This window comes from Pelodiscus sinensis, chromosome 24 (genome assembly GCF_052426305.1).
Source record: "Pelodiscus sinensis isolate ZL-2025 chromosome 24, ASM5242630v1, whole genome shotgun sequence".
Taxonomy (NCBI): domain Eukaryota; kingdom Metazoa; phylum Chordata; order Testudines; family Trionychidae; genus Pelodiscus; species Pelodiscus sinensis.
This window is the reverse complement of record NC_143075.1, coordinates 20,409,963-20,427,044: the sequence shown is the minus strand read 5'-3', so window position 1 is coordinate 20,427,044 and position 17,082 is coordinate 20,409,963. Positions and strand designations below refer to the sequence as shown.

Sequence of the window (17,082 nt, the reverse complement as noted above, 5' to 3'; positions counted from 1 at the left end):
ATTTCAGGCCTGAGGCCTAGGCAAAAGTGGCCAAGAACTGCGAGCAAGAGGCAGGCTTGCTTGCAGACTTTGGCGAGAACAGGGCTGACGCGTTCCTGCATGAGAGGCACAGGCGGTGCGGTGCCTGTTCCAGAGCGATGGCCACAGGACACTTTGTTAGGAGGTATCTTGGTCCCAACACACTCCCCACAGATAACAAGGACGTACGGACCCAAGTTCTGAGCGGGGTCCAGCATGGCAGCATGATGACAAGCGCTGCTTTGATTGAACCACCCCGGGCAAGACAATGGGCGGGAGCGAGGTGCATCAGAGGGTGGCACCCTGATATGTCGGGAGTGACATGTAACTTGTTTGTATCTGAAGGGGGTTGTCCCTGTCCAGCGTAAGGGACAGTGGGGATCCTGCCACCAAATGGGCTGGGTCCATTGTCACTGGCTCAGTCTTAGCGTTGCTGTAGACATCTGATCCAGGGAACTATTACTGGCTCAGCTGCCTTTGTCCCTTATCTGATTTTGTGGTCTGCTGTGCTGGCTACCTGTGTAATACATGTGGGCTACGTCTACACTGGCAGGATTTTCCGGAAATGCTTTTAACGGAAAAGTTTTCCGTTAAAAGCATTTTCGGAAAAGCGCGTCTAGATTGGCAGGATGCTTTTCCGGAAAAGCACTTTTTGCGGAAAAGCATCCGTGGCCAATCTAGACGCGCTTTTCTGCAAAAAAGCCCCGATCGCCATTTTCACAATCGGGGCTTTTTTGTGGAAAACAGTACTGTGCTGTCTACACTGGCCTTTTTGCGCAAAAGTATTTCGCAAAAAGACTTTTGCCCGAACGGGAGCAGCATAGTATTTCCGGAAAATCACTGACGATCTTACATGAGATTGTCAGTGCTTTTCCAGAAATTCAAGTGGCCAGTGTAGACAGCCGGCAAGTTTTTCCAGAAAAGCGGCTGATTTTCTGGAAAAACTTGCCAGTCTAGACACAGCCGTGCAGTATACAGGGGGAGCAAACCACACAGCTGAATGATTATCAGTGAACAGAGCAAGATACCTGTCAGGACACCACACTGGTGACTTCTGACCACAATATTATCATCATACCCGGGCCTTTAAAGTGGTATAATTGTCTTTAAAGTGGATGCACTATAGAGATTTTCCATTGGCGATAGTTAAAGTGGTACAACCCCTCTTTACAGACAGGATGGATCCCTCTGGGTCACCTGGCAATGGCCACTGTTGGAAACCAGCTCCAAACATGGCTTAAGATATTGGCTCTTTCTCATAAATTCTAAAATCAGGCTATTGGGCTAGATGGACCCTTTGGTCTGATCCACTATGGCTGTTCTCATGTTCATAGACTGTGTGTGGCTGTAGAGTTTTAATTGCCCACTTCATTTTGAATGGTTTCTTACAAAGGGTTACTCTGCATGCTTAAATACCTCTGCTTAAATGAGGTTTACGGGATCTTTCGTAGAAGCCTTCCCTTTTCGAAAGAACCGCGTCTAGACTGTGGTTTTACTTTCAAAATAGCGCTTTTTCAAAAGAGAGCCATGACGTGATTATGCAAATGAAGCGTGGGACATTTAAATCCCGGCTTCATTTGCAATTTCGAAGTGCCTGATTTACATCTCTCTGTCGAAAAAGGGATGTAATCTAGACACAGCCTTAGAGACTAACAAAAATATTGAGAGTATTGTGAGCTTTCGTGGGCACAACCCACTTCCTCAGATGAATGGAGCAAGGGGTCCAGAGGTACAAATAAATAGCAGAAAAAGGGGGGAGAGTGAGAGGGAAAGAAAAAAATGGTCATTTAAAGTGTCCGTGCTGAATGAGGCTAATAGAGTGGGCTGTAAGTGCCCGATACTTAAGTTTTGTATGTCAGTTGGGTGTTGAATATAATGGCCCATCCAAGCTAAGTAAACAGCACTTACAGACCACTCTATTAGCCTCATTTATCAGGGACACTTTAACTGATAAGTTTTTTTTCTTTCCCTTCTCCTCTCTCCTCTTTTTCTGATATTTATTTGCACCTCTGGACCCCTTGCCCCATTCATTTGAAGAAGTGAATTGTGCCCACGAAAGCTTATGATACCCTCTCCATTTTTGTGTTAGTCTCTAAGGTGCTACGGTCCGATTCATTGTTTTTTAGTTACAGACTAACACGGCTACCCCTCGGGGCCAGTTATACACCCTGTCACGTATAGCTAAAGATGTGACTGGGAAAGTGCTTATATGACACAAACCCTAGCTCTGTGTCCAGTTAAGTACTAATTGCATCCTGCCGAGGTCTGCCTGTGCCGCACCATAACAGCTCACCCGTTGGTTGGAGTTTAGCATGATTTAATACAGCAGGAAGATGAGATTAAAACCACTTAAAGTTGTTGCTGGAACCAGCTCCAAACATGACTTAAGATACTGGTGCTTTTCCAAACATTCTCAAGTCAGAATAGATCTTTGCAGTCACTTATCTGAGCTCTTGCATACCAGGCCGTATTCCTTGGCATAATTCCTGTTTTAACTAGGGATGTTAAATACCAGTTAATTGAATAGTCGATTAACTTCATGAATCCTTATCGGTCACTCAGCTATTCTATAGACCCTGGGGGTGGGGTTGGACTTTCAAGGAGCCCCCTGCCACTCCGTGCTGCTCCCTCTGTACAGGTGACAGCTGGTCCAGGAGGTGAGACAGCTTGAAAATTAGTTCCCCTCGCGGACCAGCTGCCTGTCGCCCCCCGCTGCTGCCTCTGATACAGAGGCAGCAATGTGGGGTGGCAGCAGTCCCTGTCTAGGGGAGGGGGCTGAGCTCCTGGTCCTGACATGAGCCGGGTTGGCTGCCCGGCTGGCTCCTAATACACACAGAGCTGCAGTGGGGGTAGGTCCCGGACCCTGTGCAAGCCAGAACTGAGCCAAGCTGCCAGCCAACCTGCTAAAAATTTCCTGACAGGGGGAGGGGGGAGAAATGCATGTAGTCTACAGCATTAACCTATAAGCTTTTGCGTAGTGGTTAATCAGCTACACTGTTGCGTCCCTAGTTTGAACAAAAGCAGAGCTCTTTGAAGATCATCCAGTCTTGATTTAAAAGTTTCCAGTGATAGAGATTCCGCCCCAAGCCTTGTTAAGCGGTTCCAATGGCAAATTGCCCTTGTTATACCATATTTCTAGTTTGGGTTTGTCTGTCTTCAACTTCCAGCTGCTAGATCATGTCATTGAAATACTTCCGAGATCTCATTCTGTGTTGGATCTTTCTCAATTTGTATACTAAGTTAATCAAATTAGTGATGCTGGAGGAAGGGGGAAGGGGAAAAGACCAAACCGGCTTGTACAAATCTTAAAGAGCTAAAGGGGCCTCATCAGAATGAAGGCGTCAAGCTTGGGACCTGTCTACTGTGGCTGTGGTGTACCTGACCAAAGGCGAAATCCAGCCCCGCCCAGGCAGCCTGCCCAGCGCCCAGGCATGAATAAATCCCTGTTCTGTGGTGTTAATTCGTGGACCTTAGAATCATAGAACCATAGAGCTGGAAGAGACCTCAGAACAGTGGTCCCCAATGCGGTGCCCGCGGGCACCATGGCACCCGCCGGGGCATTTGTGCACGCCCGCCGACAACCTGGGCCGGCCCCGCCCCCGACGTGCGGTGCACAGGAGGCGCCGGCCCCAGGTGCATGACACGCACCAGCGCCGGGTGCGCGGTGCTCGGGCGGCCCCAGCACCGGGGCACATGCGGGCGTGCGGCACTCGAGCGGCGCCGGTGCTGGCCCCAGGCGCGCGGCTCGGGCAGCGGCGCTGGCCCCGGGCCCACGGCACAAGGCGCTCGGGCAGCCCCAGCCCCGGCCCTGGGGCACATGCCGGCACCAACCATTAAATCCCCCCTCACTCTTCTCTTCTGAAGACTAAACAGACCCAACTCCCTCAGTCTCTCCTCATAGGTCATGCGCTCCAGCCCCCTAATCATTTTGGTCGCCCTCTGCTGGACCCTCTCCAATGCATCCAGCGGCAGATTTAGGGCAGGGCGAGCAGGGCGGCTGTCCCGGGCCCCGCGCTTCCCGAGGCCCCGCGCATGCGTCGTGGCGCCACGGTGCACGCGCCGTATCAAAGGGGGGGCCCCGCAAAATTTCGCTGCCCGGGGCCCTGCGGCTCTGCCCTGGGCCCCGCAGCACTCTCATCCGCCCCTGAATGCACCCACATCCTTTTTGTAGTGGGGGTCCCAGAACTGGACAGAATACTCCAGATGTGGCCTCACCAGAGCCGAATAAAGGGGAAACTTGGGCCAACTCCCTGTGCCGTAGCTGATTTGCCAGCCCAAAGTCTCAGTGAGCTGGATCCACTGAACGCGCAAAGTGTTTTGGAAAGAATGCTGCACTTTTATTTTTAAAAATTACTCACCGGCCCTGCACTTGTGATGAGCCGCGTGACAATAATAGATCCGGGAGCTGAAGGGAGCACATGGAAACTAAAACAGAGTGAGTCTGGTGCTTTCCAGGGTACGGGCCAAGGTAAACATTTTCTCTCAGGCATTTGGAAATAGGGTAGGCAGTGAATTGTAAGGGTGGGGCAATACTGGAAAGGGATTTGTGGTAGGTCATCTTAAACCAGAGCTACTCAACTTTGGAAGCCCCGGTGGCCACAGTGATACTCACAGCACATGCCAAGGGCCGCACCTTAAGTGTGATTGCATAGACATACAAATATATATACAAATATATGTAAATAGCTACTTTCACGCTGACGGGCATGCATGCAAAAATTAAAACAAGACTGCACAACACATAGGCCCCATTGAAGTCAGTTCTGCTGATATTAATAAAATGCAATATTTACCCGATTTCCACCCAATGACAGCACTTCTAATGAGCAATGAGCATATACAATATGATGGGGACTAATTTGGCTACAACTAACTCGAGAGAGATCTTGGAGTCATTATGGATAGTTCTCTGAAAACATCCACTCCGTGTGCAGCAGCAGTGAAAAAAGCAAATAAAATGTTAGGAGTAATTAAAAAAGGGATAGAGAATAAGACAGAAAATATCTAAAATATCTTATTGCCTCTATATAAAACCATGATACGCCTACATCTTGAGTACTGTGTACAGATGTGGTCAGCTCATCTCGAAAAAGATACATTGGCATTGGAAAAGGTTCACAAAAAGGCAACAAAAATGATTAGGGGCTTGGAACCGGTCCCATATAAAGAGAGATTAAAAAGACATGGATTTTTCAGTTTAGAAAAGAGGAGACTAAGGTGAGATATGATAGAGGTCTATAAAATCATGACTGGTGTGGAAAAAGTGAATAAGGAAATGTTATTTACTTATTCCCATAATATAAGAACTAGGGTCAGCAAATGAAATGAATAGGCAGCAGGTTTAAAACAAACAAAAGGAGGGTTTTCTTTACTCAGCGCACAGTCAACCCGTGGAACTCCTTGCCAGAGGATACAGTGAGGACTAGGTCTTTAACAGGGTTCAAAAAAGAGCTAGCTAGATTCATGGAGGTTAGGTCCGTCAATGGCTATTAGCCAGGATGGGTAGGAATGGTGTCCCTAGCTCTGTTTCTCTGGAAGTGGGAGACAGGGCAGGGGTCACGTGAGGATTACCTGTTGTGATCCTGCCCTCTGGGGCGTTTGGTATTGGCCACTATCAGCAGACAGGACACTGGGCTAGAAGGACCTTTAGTCTGACCCAGTATGGCTGCTCTTATGTTCTAATGACAGTCCAGGAATTTAACTACTAAAACGCATATCAAAAGAAGACCATTATATTGACTTTTTGGTTTTTGCTCCTACCCGTGGGCTGCAAACAAACGGCCCATGGGCTGCATGTGGCCCGTGGGCTGTGTGTTGAGTAGCTCTGTCTTAAACCGATGAACTAGGCACACAGGTCAGAACCTCAAAGGCATTTATGCTTGTAAATTCAATCGATTTCAGATGGTTTCCATGGAAGTTAGGGGCCTACATACTTTGAGGAGCTGGGCCCTAGACTACAGCATAGGTCTAAAGATGCCCTTTGTAGAATGTTTATGAATCCAGATAAATAAGGACCCTATGGGGGGAGGGATAGCTCAGTGGTTTGAGCATTGGCTTGTTAAATCCAGGGTTGTTAGTTCAATCGTTGTGGAAGGAATTTGGGGCAAAAATTCATCAGGGATGGTACTTGGTCCTGCTGTGAAGGCAGGGGACTGGACTTGATGACCTTTCAAGGTCCTTTCCAGTTCTAGAAGATAGGCAATTTCCATTATAAAAATACAATAACACTCCATAGAGGGTCTATGTAAGGGAGGAAGCCCCATTTGGAAGGGATGACACACATTTTGCGTTTCAGGCTTCCAAAGAATTATTGAACTAGACCCAGCAAAGCGGTTTACAAATGGCAAGGTGCAATTTGATGAGTGTGTTTTAAGAAACAGTAGCCTGGAGCCAGAGCGTGAGGGCAGAGAAGTGGAGAGGAGTCTGCCCTTAATTCTAATGAGGATAAACAGTGGGATTGCCAGGTACCAGCTAGGAGACAGACTGGTAAACATTAGCCTGTGTCTCTTGTCAACAGACAGTGCCGCAGAGGAAGTGCCTTACAAAAAAAAAAGCTGAACACCAGGGGAACAGCAAAGACAAGGAGGTGGGGACTGCGGAGCGTAGCCATCTGCTCAGGGGGGATCCCAGAGGTAGGATAATCCATTAAAGGCAAGGCAAGGAAGGCTGTGACCCGCTAGTCAGCCGAACAAGTGTATGAGGGGCCCTGGTGAAGGCAGACGCCATTCGGTATTCGGGCCTGATACAGAGCTGCTGGCGAGTCTTTCCCTTGGTTTCCATGAGCCTTGGATCGCCCTGGTGCTGGGGGAAAGGGGACGGACATGTGCACCAAGGGACCAAGAGCAGGAGTTAAGACGCCTGTGAGTCCTCTGGCGCGTCTGTCTCTGCATCCAAAGGCCAGTCGGGCCGCACTGTGGTACCTGCACAAATGCGCAGTGAAAGGGCTTTGAATGGGGGCAGAGTAGGGATGTGAATGAGTCGAGTAGATGATTAACCCGTAAGCCCAGGCATATCGGCTAATTTACTCGACAAGTCGCATTTCCTCCCCCTTGCTGCCTCTGCCACAGAGGCAGCAAGGGGGGGAAGCAGGAGCCAGTGCTGGGGGGAGCCGGCTTAAAAGCTGGTTCCCCCCAGCACTGGCTCCGTGGCTCTGTGGTGCTGCCCGCCTCCCTCCCCCTGGCCTCCCCCGCACTGTTCCCCTATCAGGCAGCCTCTGCCCGTGGCAGGCCCTGGCTCGCTGTGGACAGAGCTGCTTTACGGCAGCAGCCTCTGCCTACAGTGGACCCAGGCTCGCCGAGAACAGAGGCTGCTCCATGGGAGGCAGAAGAGCCTCTGTCCACAGGGAGCTCAGGGCTCCCCTCCCCCAGACAGGGGCTGCTGCCCCCCATGCTGCTGCCTCTGTATCAGAGGCAAGAGCCCTGGGCGACAGGCAGCCAGTCTGTGTGGAGAGCTGTTCTTTAAACTGGTTCCCCTGACAGACTGGCTCTCACCTGGCACCCCTCACTGCCTGGCTCCCGCCTGATAGAGAGGCAGCAGCGCGGAGTGGGAGGGGGGCCAGACCGCACTGGCTGCTGGCCCCACCCTCCAGGGACTATAGAATAGTCGACTCAGCTATCGAATTCATGCGGTTACTCGACTAGTCTCTTACCCGATAGCTACCACCCCTAGTGCAGAGCAGGGACCGTGCGGCACCCTTTAATCAGCGGCGTGCACCCCAGGCGCTCCCAAAAGGGATTCCGACAGAGTCATTAGCTCCTGCTCCAGCATCGGCTCTCCCCTCTGACACCTACTCCTCTGTGCCTCCAGCAGGCAGGACGGGTTTCTGTCCCCTCCACGGGACCCTGTGAATGCTGGGCCTGCATGTCTCGTTCAGGTGCAAGCACGTGAACCCTCCACCATAACCAGGCCCAGCTGATGACCGATCGGTTTTGCCCAGCAAGGCAGGCTCACCCAGAAGAGCGCTGTTGCTTCCAGTGCAGAAAACAGGGGGCAGGGGGAAAGTCCAGGTGGAGTTACAGCTGAATGGGGGCCCCAGCGTTTGCATGGGGGGCCTAGCACCTCACAAGAGAGAGTCCCTGCTCCAAAGAGCCTCCAGTCTGCATAGACGGGGCGGGGAGGCGTGTTATTAACCTCCAGGCACACAGAGGTTACGTAGGAGCCCTCCTGTTGTCACATTGGCACAGCTGCCGGGCCTGGAGAGGCGGTTAGGACGGCGGGTGCATAGGCAGAACTGTTATATTGTTGACCCAGAGAATACTCTGGCTGCTGCCCTCTACCCCTTCATTTGGAAGAGGAGACATTCACCCGCAGCAGGTTTCAAAATGAAGAACAAAGGCTTCCTGTTTCCACTGAGCTCAGGGTGGGGTTCGCATTCGCGCTCTGCACTGGCCTTGCTCTCTTCCTGTTGGAATCCACAGTCGACGGTGATGGGCGCCAACCCTGAGGCTGTGTCTAGACTGGCAAGTTTTTCTGCAAAATCATCTGCTTTTGCGGAAAAACTTGCCAGCTGTCTACACTGGCCGCTTGAATTTCCGCAAAAGCACCGACGATCTCATGTAAGATTGTCAGTGCTTTTGCGGAAATACGATGCTGCTCCCGTTCGGGCAAAAGTCCTTTTCCGAAAAACTTTTGTGCAAAAGGGCCAGTGTAGACAGCAGAGATTTGTTTTCTGCAAAAAAGCCCCGATCGCGAAAATGGCGATTGGGGCTTTTTTGCGGAAAAGCGCGTCTAGATTGGCCATGGACGCTTTTCCGCAAAAAGTGTTTTTGCGGGAAAGTGTCCTGCCAATCTAGACACGCTTTTCCGAAAATGCTTTTAACGGAAAACTTTTCCGTTAAAAGCATTTCCGGAAAATCATGCCAGTGTAGACGTAGCCTGAGCGTCTAGTCGCTGCGGGCGAAGTGCCCCTTGGTGCAAAGGCTGTGTACCATGTAGGTTCTGCCTCCACTTGTGGAGCGGTGGCAGCAGGGTTTCTAGGCGAGGGTTCGCAGCCACCTCGCGGCCGGTGAAGCCTGGGGGAGGCACCTGCATGATTTATCCAAATGCACATGACCGGCTTCTCCTCCCAGCTCAGGAAGGCGCCGCAGGGTTCAGAAAGTCAGATCTGCCGGTTGGCAGCACGATGCAGGCATCGCGAGATGTGCTCTGCGTGTCACGTACCACACGGCAGGGGGAGCAGGAACGTGTGAAGGGCTGGGGGGAACGTGCATTTCCAGTCAGAGGGTCCAGTGCCAAATGCTCACACTGGCTCCGCGGGTGTTCTGTGTGTTGGGGTGCTGGGAGGGGCTCAGAGGATTTGAAGCCCTGGCTGCTGACGTGGCTCACGTGGCATTTGGGTGCTCACACTAGAATGGCGGACTGACTTGAGTCACAGACACCAATGGGGCAGGCGTCCAAGTTCTGTAAGGGACATCCGGCGTTTGTGTGTCGCCACGGGTGTTGTATGAGATGTATTCGTGCAAGGCTCTGTGCACGACTATGAATTCCCCCTGGAACTAAGGACTATCACAAACCTCACCATTTTCTGCTCCACGTCCAAGGTAGACGTCTCCGGCCTTTCCTACTGTATTACACAGCAAGGGATGTATTTCCTTCTCTAATACCCAGCCATGAGCATTTTAAACAAATACAAATAAAACTCCCCCCTACCACACAGGACTCTCCATGTCACACGGTTTTCCCTCTGGGGAGAGGAGGAGAGTCAGCTGTGTATTGCTGTTGCTTAATACAGTGTTGGAAGGTGCTCGGATATTCCGTGATGAGTGCGATATAATAATAGCTGATTGAGAATAGAGCTTGCTCCAGGCCGGGGTGAATGCAGGGGATATGCAGGCATAGAAGCTGGAGGAAAATGAGACATCAGATAAACAGTGAAGCCAATGATTAAATAATGGTGACTGTCCATTAGCCGGTTGTCGCCCGTCTCTGCCTTTCGATGGCCTTTTGTTTAGCTTCCCCATCAAACTTTAAAAACTTTCCATCGGAACCCGAGAGTTTTTCGCTCCCTTTTCACTGTGTTCTGAGAGCTGACCCTGGTTACCAGGGGCTGCTCGGTGGAATGGGAGGCCACGGCTGGCTTGTTCCGGCCGCCCAATCTTTGCTTATTATCACAACTGTTTCCCTGGCTTCAGCTGCTGTGCAGCTTCAATCACGTGGCTTACGGATGTGGAAAAACAACAGGCTCCTGGAGAAGGCTTGGTCCAGCAAGCCAGCTTTGTGGCCACGGCAGGATGAAGTTAATCTAGGGTGGCTGGGGCAATTAGAAGCAGCTGCAGCGCCCCCCCCCCCCACCCCCGCAGAGGATCCGGGGCCCTAGGCAGGCTCTGTGGATGTCGAGGAGAGAGGGAGGGCGGTTTCTGATTCTGTCCCTCCCCTCCCCCCATTGCTCTCTCTTGTTCTCCCGAGTCCTTTAACCCGGGAATGGGCGGGTGTTTTTCTCGGCTGTGTGCTGCAGCTCAGCCACAAGTTATGGGCTTCTTGCAGGGGGCAGTGCAGAGCGGTCCCATCCATTGGACGGTTTGGGGTGGCTGCTCCCGGCCCTGCGCTTTGGGGGGCCCTGTGAACGGGTCCCAGGGCGGCCCAGGGGATTACTGGGGAACTTGGCGCAGGGCAGCAGCCGGGGACGGGCCACTCCACACTCACCATGGTGGCGGGAGCCGGAGAGAGCCAGCAGCGTGTTCTGCCCTGGCCCTCTCCCGGCAGGCTGTGCTCAGCTTCGCCGTGGCAGCGGCAACGGGCTGGGGTCTCATCCCTATTGCCTCTCCCCTCCCCCCGTGCCAGGCCCCCTTGCTCACGTCTCTTGGGGAGGGGGCTTTGGGCAACGGAGGAGGGGGTGGGGTGGGGGCGGAGCAGAAGCGGGGCTTGTGGCAGGAGGGGTTGCCCTGGGCCCCACACCGCCCTAAGGATGGCCCTACATCTAGCTCAGTGTCCTGTCCTCTAACAATGGCCAATGCCAGGTGCCCCAGAGGGAATGGACAGAACAGGGCAATTACCAAGTGGTAAATCCCCTGTCTCCCATTTCCATCCTCTGGTAAACAGAGGTGAGGGACCCCTTCCCTGGCCTTCCTGGCTAATAACCACTGATGGATCTATCCTCCATGAATGTTTCTAGCTCCTTTTTTGAACCCTGTTAGTGTTTTGGCTTCACAACATCCTCTGGCAAGGAGTTCCACAAGTTGACTGTGTGCTGTGTCCTCTAGTGGCTGATTGAAATAACGAATAGCTGCTTACTACTGCTTCTAGTTTATGGAGTTAACTCCTCTAGCTCAAGTGCTCTGCTTCCAAAAGATCCTAAGGATTGAACTCTGCTGAGATCCTTGCGTTGAGGGACCACCAGGATCCCGCTGTGCTAGATGATGTACAAACACAGAACAAAGAGATGGGTTCCCGATCACAGGGGAGCTCACAATCTGAGCGCCGCTCAAGAGATGACAGTCGGATACAGTCAGACAGGGGAGCACCAAGAGACAATGGTCTCCTTACCTTGTCAATATTTGTAAAGGTTCTTTACCTTTTTGTAGTGTATCTTTAGCACCGGATTGTACCGTACTTGCTTTTTTTCCAGTCTCTTCCACTGCCTGATTGCCGAGTGCCCCAGACAGCGAACACGCCGCCTTACTGCGACAGAGTTCCTTGTTCAGTCGCGGGAGCAAGCAGCTTTGTGGCTTTGTCACCTGTCAGCACCCGTCTCTGCTGTTCTCCATCCTGGGCCCTGGCTTTTGGTGTCTGCTTACAGAGCCACGGCGTGGGTGGAGAGATGCTTTTATTAGACCAGCTTCTGACAGGCACAAGCTTTGGAGCTTACACAGAGCTCGTCTTCAAGTCAGAAGCATAGAACAGTGGGGCTGGCAGGGGTCTCAAGAGGTGCTGGGGCCGTGTTTCTCTGCTTCTCCCATCACTGCTTGGGGGGGGGAGGCGGGAGCTGGATCCTGACAGCGGACACCAAGCCCCCCCTGCTCAGAGATGCCCAGAGACTCTAGCCCCACCGGGTGCTGGCTGGCGCCTTGCCCCTCCTGCCCATGGAGTTTGGGGGCATGAATCCCCCCCCCCCATACTCCCACACATGTCGCCCTTCCTTCCCTGACAGGCGTTGGTCCAACTTGCTCTGAAATGCCTCCAGTGACAGGGATTCTGCAGCCTTCCCGGGCAGCCTATTCCAGAGCTTACCCGTCCCTGTCGTTAGAACGTTTCCCCTCGACTCTAAAACCCGAGTCTCCTCCGAGGCAGATGAAACCCGTTAGGCCTCGCGTGCTCCCCTGGCTCGCCGGGGACAACGATGACGTGTCAAAGGGGAATCAACAGGTTTAGCGCAAGATTCCGCTGCACCTCTCTAATCAGACCCTTCGAATCCTGGAATCCCAGGGCTGGAAGAGACCTCAGGAGTCATCGAGTCCAGCCCCTGCCCACAGCAGGACCAACCCTGACTCCGTCATCCCAGCCAGGACTTTGCCAAGCTGGGACTTAAAAACTTCCATGGATGGGGATTTCGCTCCCTCCTTGGGGAACCCATCCCAGTGCTTCCCCACCCTCCGAGGCAAATAGTTTTTCCTAATATCCAACCTAGACCTTCCTCTCTGCAACTTGAGACCATTGCTCCTCGTTCTGCCATCTGCCACCACTGAGAACAGCCTCTCTCCATCCTCTCTGGAACCCCCCTTCAGGTAGCTGAAGGCTGCTACCAAATCCCCCCTCGCTCTTCTCTTCTGCAGACTTCATAAGCCCAAATCTCTCAGCCTCTCCTTGCAGGTCATGTGCTGCTGGACCCTCTCCTGTGCATCCACATCCTTTCTGTAAGAGAGGGCCCAGAATTGGACACAAGGCTCCAGATGTGGCCTCACCCATGTAGCCTCACTCACTTACGGCTTCCTCTTTGGTTTCAAACATCAAGCTGAAAATCTCAAGAGAGCAGACTCCATTGTGAGGTTTCAAGATCCTTTCTGCGTCTGGTCTTGGTTCCAAAGGCGTTTCGCTGCCTTAGGTTTTGAATCCTGGTTGATACGAGGAAAGTGCAGAAGCACGTGTAACTGTGTGTATGTGAGTGAGTGAGTGAGAGAGGGAGGGAGGGAGGCTGCGTGGATACTGCGGCGCTAGCTCAAAATAAGCAAAGCAGTTTGAGCTACGCAAATTCCTAAGCTTGTTTCGTGCTTATTTCGAGAGAGTCTATTTCAAAATGTGGCGCTGTCTACACAGCGAAATAGACCGCTTTCCCGACAACTCCTCTAATCCTCGTGGAATGAGGTTTACCGGGATGTCAGAATAGTACGCCCGTTACTTCGATTGCATTTTGAAATAACGGGTGAGCTAGGAAGATGTGGAAAACGCTATTTCGGGATACTGGACGTATCCCGAAATAGTGCCGCCGTCTAGACGTACCCAGAGTGAGAGACACCTCGCTGCCCCATAGTGAGCATCAGAGTTCAGGTTCCGTGTGAAGCAGGTCGCATTTTACTGAGGAAACTAGTTTGTTCATACTTGTTATGCTGTCTAGGGATTGGCAGCTCCGTGCTGGCCGGTGGAGTGGGGTGGCTTCGGGGTTTGGGGAGAAGCATTTCGGGGTTTAATGGGAAGCTGTGCGGGGGTGGGGGACTGTGCTCAGGACCAGTTTCCATACTTCGTTATCAAGTCTCAGTGCCTTGTTCAAAGAAGTTCCCAGAAACCAAAAGCAACACTTGTGTCCTGCTACGTTGCCAGATCCTGTCTAGTGCAGGCGGAAATGTGATTTTCTGATATCAAACACATTGTTTGGATTGCCACGTTTTTCCCAGTGCAGAGGGGTTTCCATTTGAATGGCACTGCAATGAAGCCAAGGCCTGATGTTCCTGACGGCCGGCCATATTCTAGATTAACTATTGGAGCCCCGTAGGACATTGGCAGATCAATGCCGAAGGGATTCCAAGGGCATTAGCCTTGTATTTGCTGAGGCTGTGTCTGACAGCTTGCAAGTCTGAAAATACAAGCTGGGAAGAACAAAAGGAGAGTTGAGCTGGCAAACTGCAAGCTGATCCTTTGAGGGAGCAGGAATCCAAACCGCTGATCTGCAAGGCATCTGATGAAGTGGGTCTTATCCGTGAGAGCTCATGATCCTATATAGTTTGGCTAGTGTCTAAGGGTGTGTCTAGACTACATGGCGACAGAGCCATGTAAATTAGTTTGTTCGCTGTGCCGACGATCAGCTGAAACGAGGCATAAGGGATCGGTCGGCAAAGGCTTCCCCAGTCGAAAGATCTGCGTCTAGACTGCAGATCAGTCGACAGATCTGCGCTGTGTCGGATCAGCTGATCGTCGGCACAGTGCGACGGCCATGTTTATTTTAATGAAGCGGGGATTATTTAAATCCCCGCTTCTTTAACTATGCCGAATAAACTAATTTACATGGCTCCGTCGACGGAGCCATGTAGTCTAGACACACCCTAAGTGTGGTCTACACAGCAGGGCTTAACTTGAAATAAGCGATACAAATTGAGCGATGTCAATTGCGTCGCTTATTTCGAAATTGGGAGCGTCCACACAGCACTTATTTTGAAATAGAGCACTTTTCCTCCGACTTCCCTTACTCCTCGTACCACGATGATTACAGGAGTAGTAGTAAGACGTCCTCCAGGCTTGACAGTATTTCGACATTATTTCGAAATAACTGCCTGCTGTGTAGACATGGGCTACGTTATTTCGAAACAGTGTTGCTGTGTAGACGAACCCTAAGTTGCCACAGGACTGCTCATTATTTTTAAAGGTACAGACTAACACGCCTCCCCCCCCCCCGCCCCCCGGGACTTGGAAAACAGTCCGTGTTGGAAATGACCGAGCAGTGATAGCAGAGGGCATGTTAGAGAAGAACTTGCAATACACGTGGTGGCAAAATAAAGTGAGAACTGGGCTGTACATACAGCGGCATATTAGATCAAGGCAATGACAGTCTGTATCGGGAAGCATTTAGCACTCAGGGATCTAATTTTCATTTAAATCATTAATTTTCATTTCCTTTGTTCCTCCTCTCCAGACGTTTTCAGCAGGTTTTATGTCCCTCCGGCATCTCGTATTTTTCCATTTTTATATATATTTGTATTGTGTATTAATTTTTTTTGTAAGCCACCTCGAATATTTTAGAGAGGTGGGGCAAAAATATTTAAAATAAATAAATACCCTCATTTTCATTTACACCACGGCCCATTTACCCTTGTAATGTGTGCCCCTTGCATTACTGGCATGGTGTCCCGGGGTCTTGGTGGAAACGAGATTCTGACCCAGAATGGGCGGCGTTGCATATGTTGCTGGGCACGTTGGTGCAGGAAAGATGTTGCTCAGGTGGAGGGAATTCTCGAGGATGAGAGGCCGGAGTCTGAATAAACGGGCTGTGTTTGGGTGGCGTGGCTACACCAGGTGGTAGGGAGATTAGGATGAATGTCTATGGATCAGTGAAAGGCGCAGCGACAAGCCAGGAGAGAAGATGCGTGGGTGGCCGAAGGTGTAACGAGGGTTTATGGGGGGAAACTGAGGAAGGGCACAGTGTGGTAAATATGCTGGAATCGCCCTGTGGGTTCCAATCCTGGCAGTAGGCCCGAGGTCACAACTGCTTCCCGCTAAAAGCAGTCGCTAACCGAGCCGTGAGTGCTGGGGAGCTGTGTCTCGGGGGGAGGGGAGAAGGCAGAACCTCGTCACGTGCGATGCTTGCCCCTGGCCGGGGTAAGATGCCGACCTAGTCTGCGGTGGCCGGGGGGCTGGGTTGATGGAGCGTGGCAGGAAGCCGCCTGAGGTGTGTGTTCCCTGAGGTACCCGCCCGATTGCTGCTGCTCTGGCTGGGTTCCCGATACGACCTGCAAGGAAACTCCCTGTTGCTGTGGTGGGGAGCGTCCTTAGGGTTGGTGCCACACACAAGTGAGAAGGAGAAAAAAAAAAAAAAAGAGCCACTCACCTCACTCGTGCAGCTTGGGGCACCAGGGTTCCCCTCACACTGCAGCCCCACTGGGGGAGAGGGCGAGGGTTGCTGATGCTCCTTCAGAGCCAGATTAACTCTTGTAGGGGCCCAGGGCTAGTAGATTTAGTGGGGCCCCCCGTAGGCTCTGGAGTGGGACCAAAATGGGGGGTTCGGTATGCAAGAGGGGGCTGCCAGAAAGCAGGGTAAGGGGGTGGGGTCTGGGAGGGAGGTAGAGAGCAGGAGCAGGGTGTGAGTGCTGGGTCTCGGAGGGAGGCAGGGTGCAGGCGTAGGCTTGGGGAGTCTGGGGGGGAGGCAGGGTGCAGGCGTAGGCTTGGGGAGTCTGGGGGGGAGGCAGGGTGCAGGCGTAGGCTTGGGGAGTCTGGGGGGGGAGGCAGGGTGCAGGCGTAGGCTTGGGGAGTCTGGGGGGGAGGTAGGGTGCAGGAGTAGGCTGGGGTAGGAGGCCTGGGTGGGGGGAGGTTGGGCGCAGGAGCGGGTTGGGGGAGCTGTGGGATCTGGGAGGGCAGGAAAGTCTGGGACGGGGCAGAGATTGGGGTGCTTACTTGGTGCCATTCTGGGGGGGGGACCCGTGGCTCCGCGGCTCTGCGCCACCCTGTGCTTGCAGCTCCCACCCTTTCCCCTCTCGCTGGCTGTGATTCCCGGCCAGCGGGAGGGACAGGGCTGGAGCCTGCAGGCGTGAGCAGGGACAGAGCTTCCCTGCTCTGCTGTTCTCTGGCTGGGGGCAGGGAGGCAGAGCCACAGTGTGGGGAGCTGCTCCCTCCCCACCCCCCAGGGGAAGCACCCGCCATGCTGCTGCTTCACCCCCCCACCTCCCACAGGTGGTGGGGGGGCCGTGAGCCTCATGGGCCAGGTCAAGGGAAGCCCGGGGTTGGATCCAGGCCATAGGTTCCCTGCGCCTTTCCTGTTGCCGTCTCAGTATCTCCCCGCCCCGGGTCTGGCTCCTGGAGATCTTTGGGAGGATCCTTTTAGACACAAGTGGGTCTGAGCTGAGACCCGAGCTTCGGAGCCAAGGCTGCCGCTCCGACTTCTCTCCAGGCCCTGAGAGACGTGCCCCGAGCTTTGGGTTCAGCTGTAGGGTTCAACCTCCAACCCCTCCTGCCGCCTGCAAGTCTTCAGAGCTGGGATCTCCGGGTAGG

General features: G+C 52.7%; 1 protein-coding gene across 6 annotated transcripts in view; it reads left to right on the top strand.

Moving 5' to 3' along the window:
• The window catches only part of ARHGEF10L (Rho guanine nucleotide exchange factor 10 like), a 207,266-nt gene that overhangs the window by 22,080 nt on the left and 168,104 nt on the right, over positions 1-17,082 (top strand). The gene's annotated exons all lie outside the window — the stretch shown is intronic.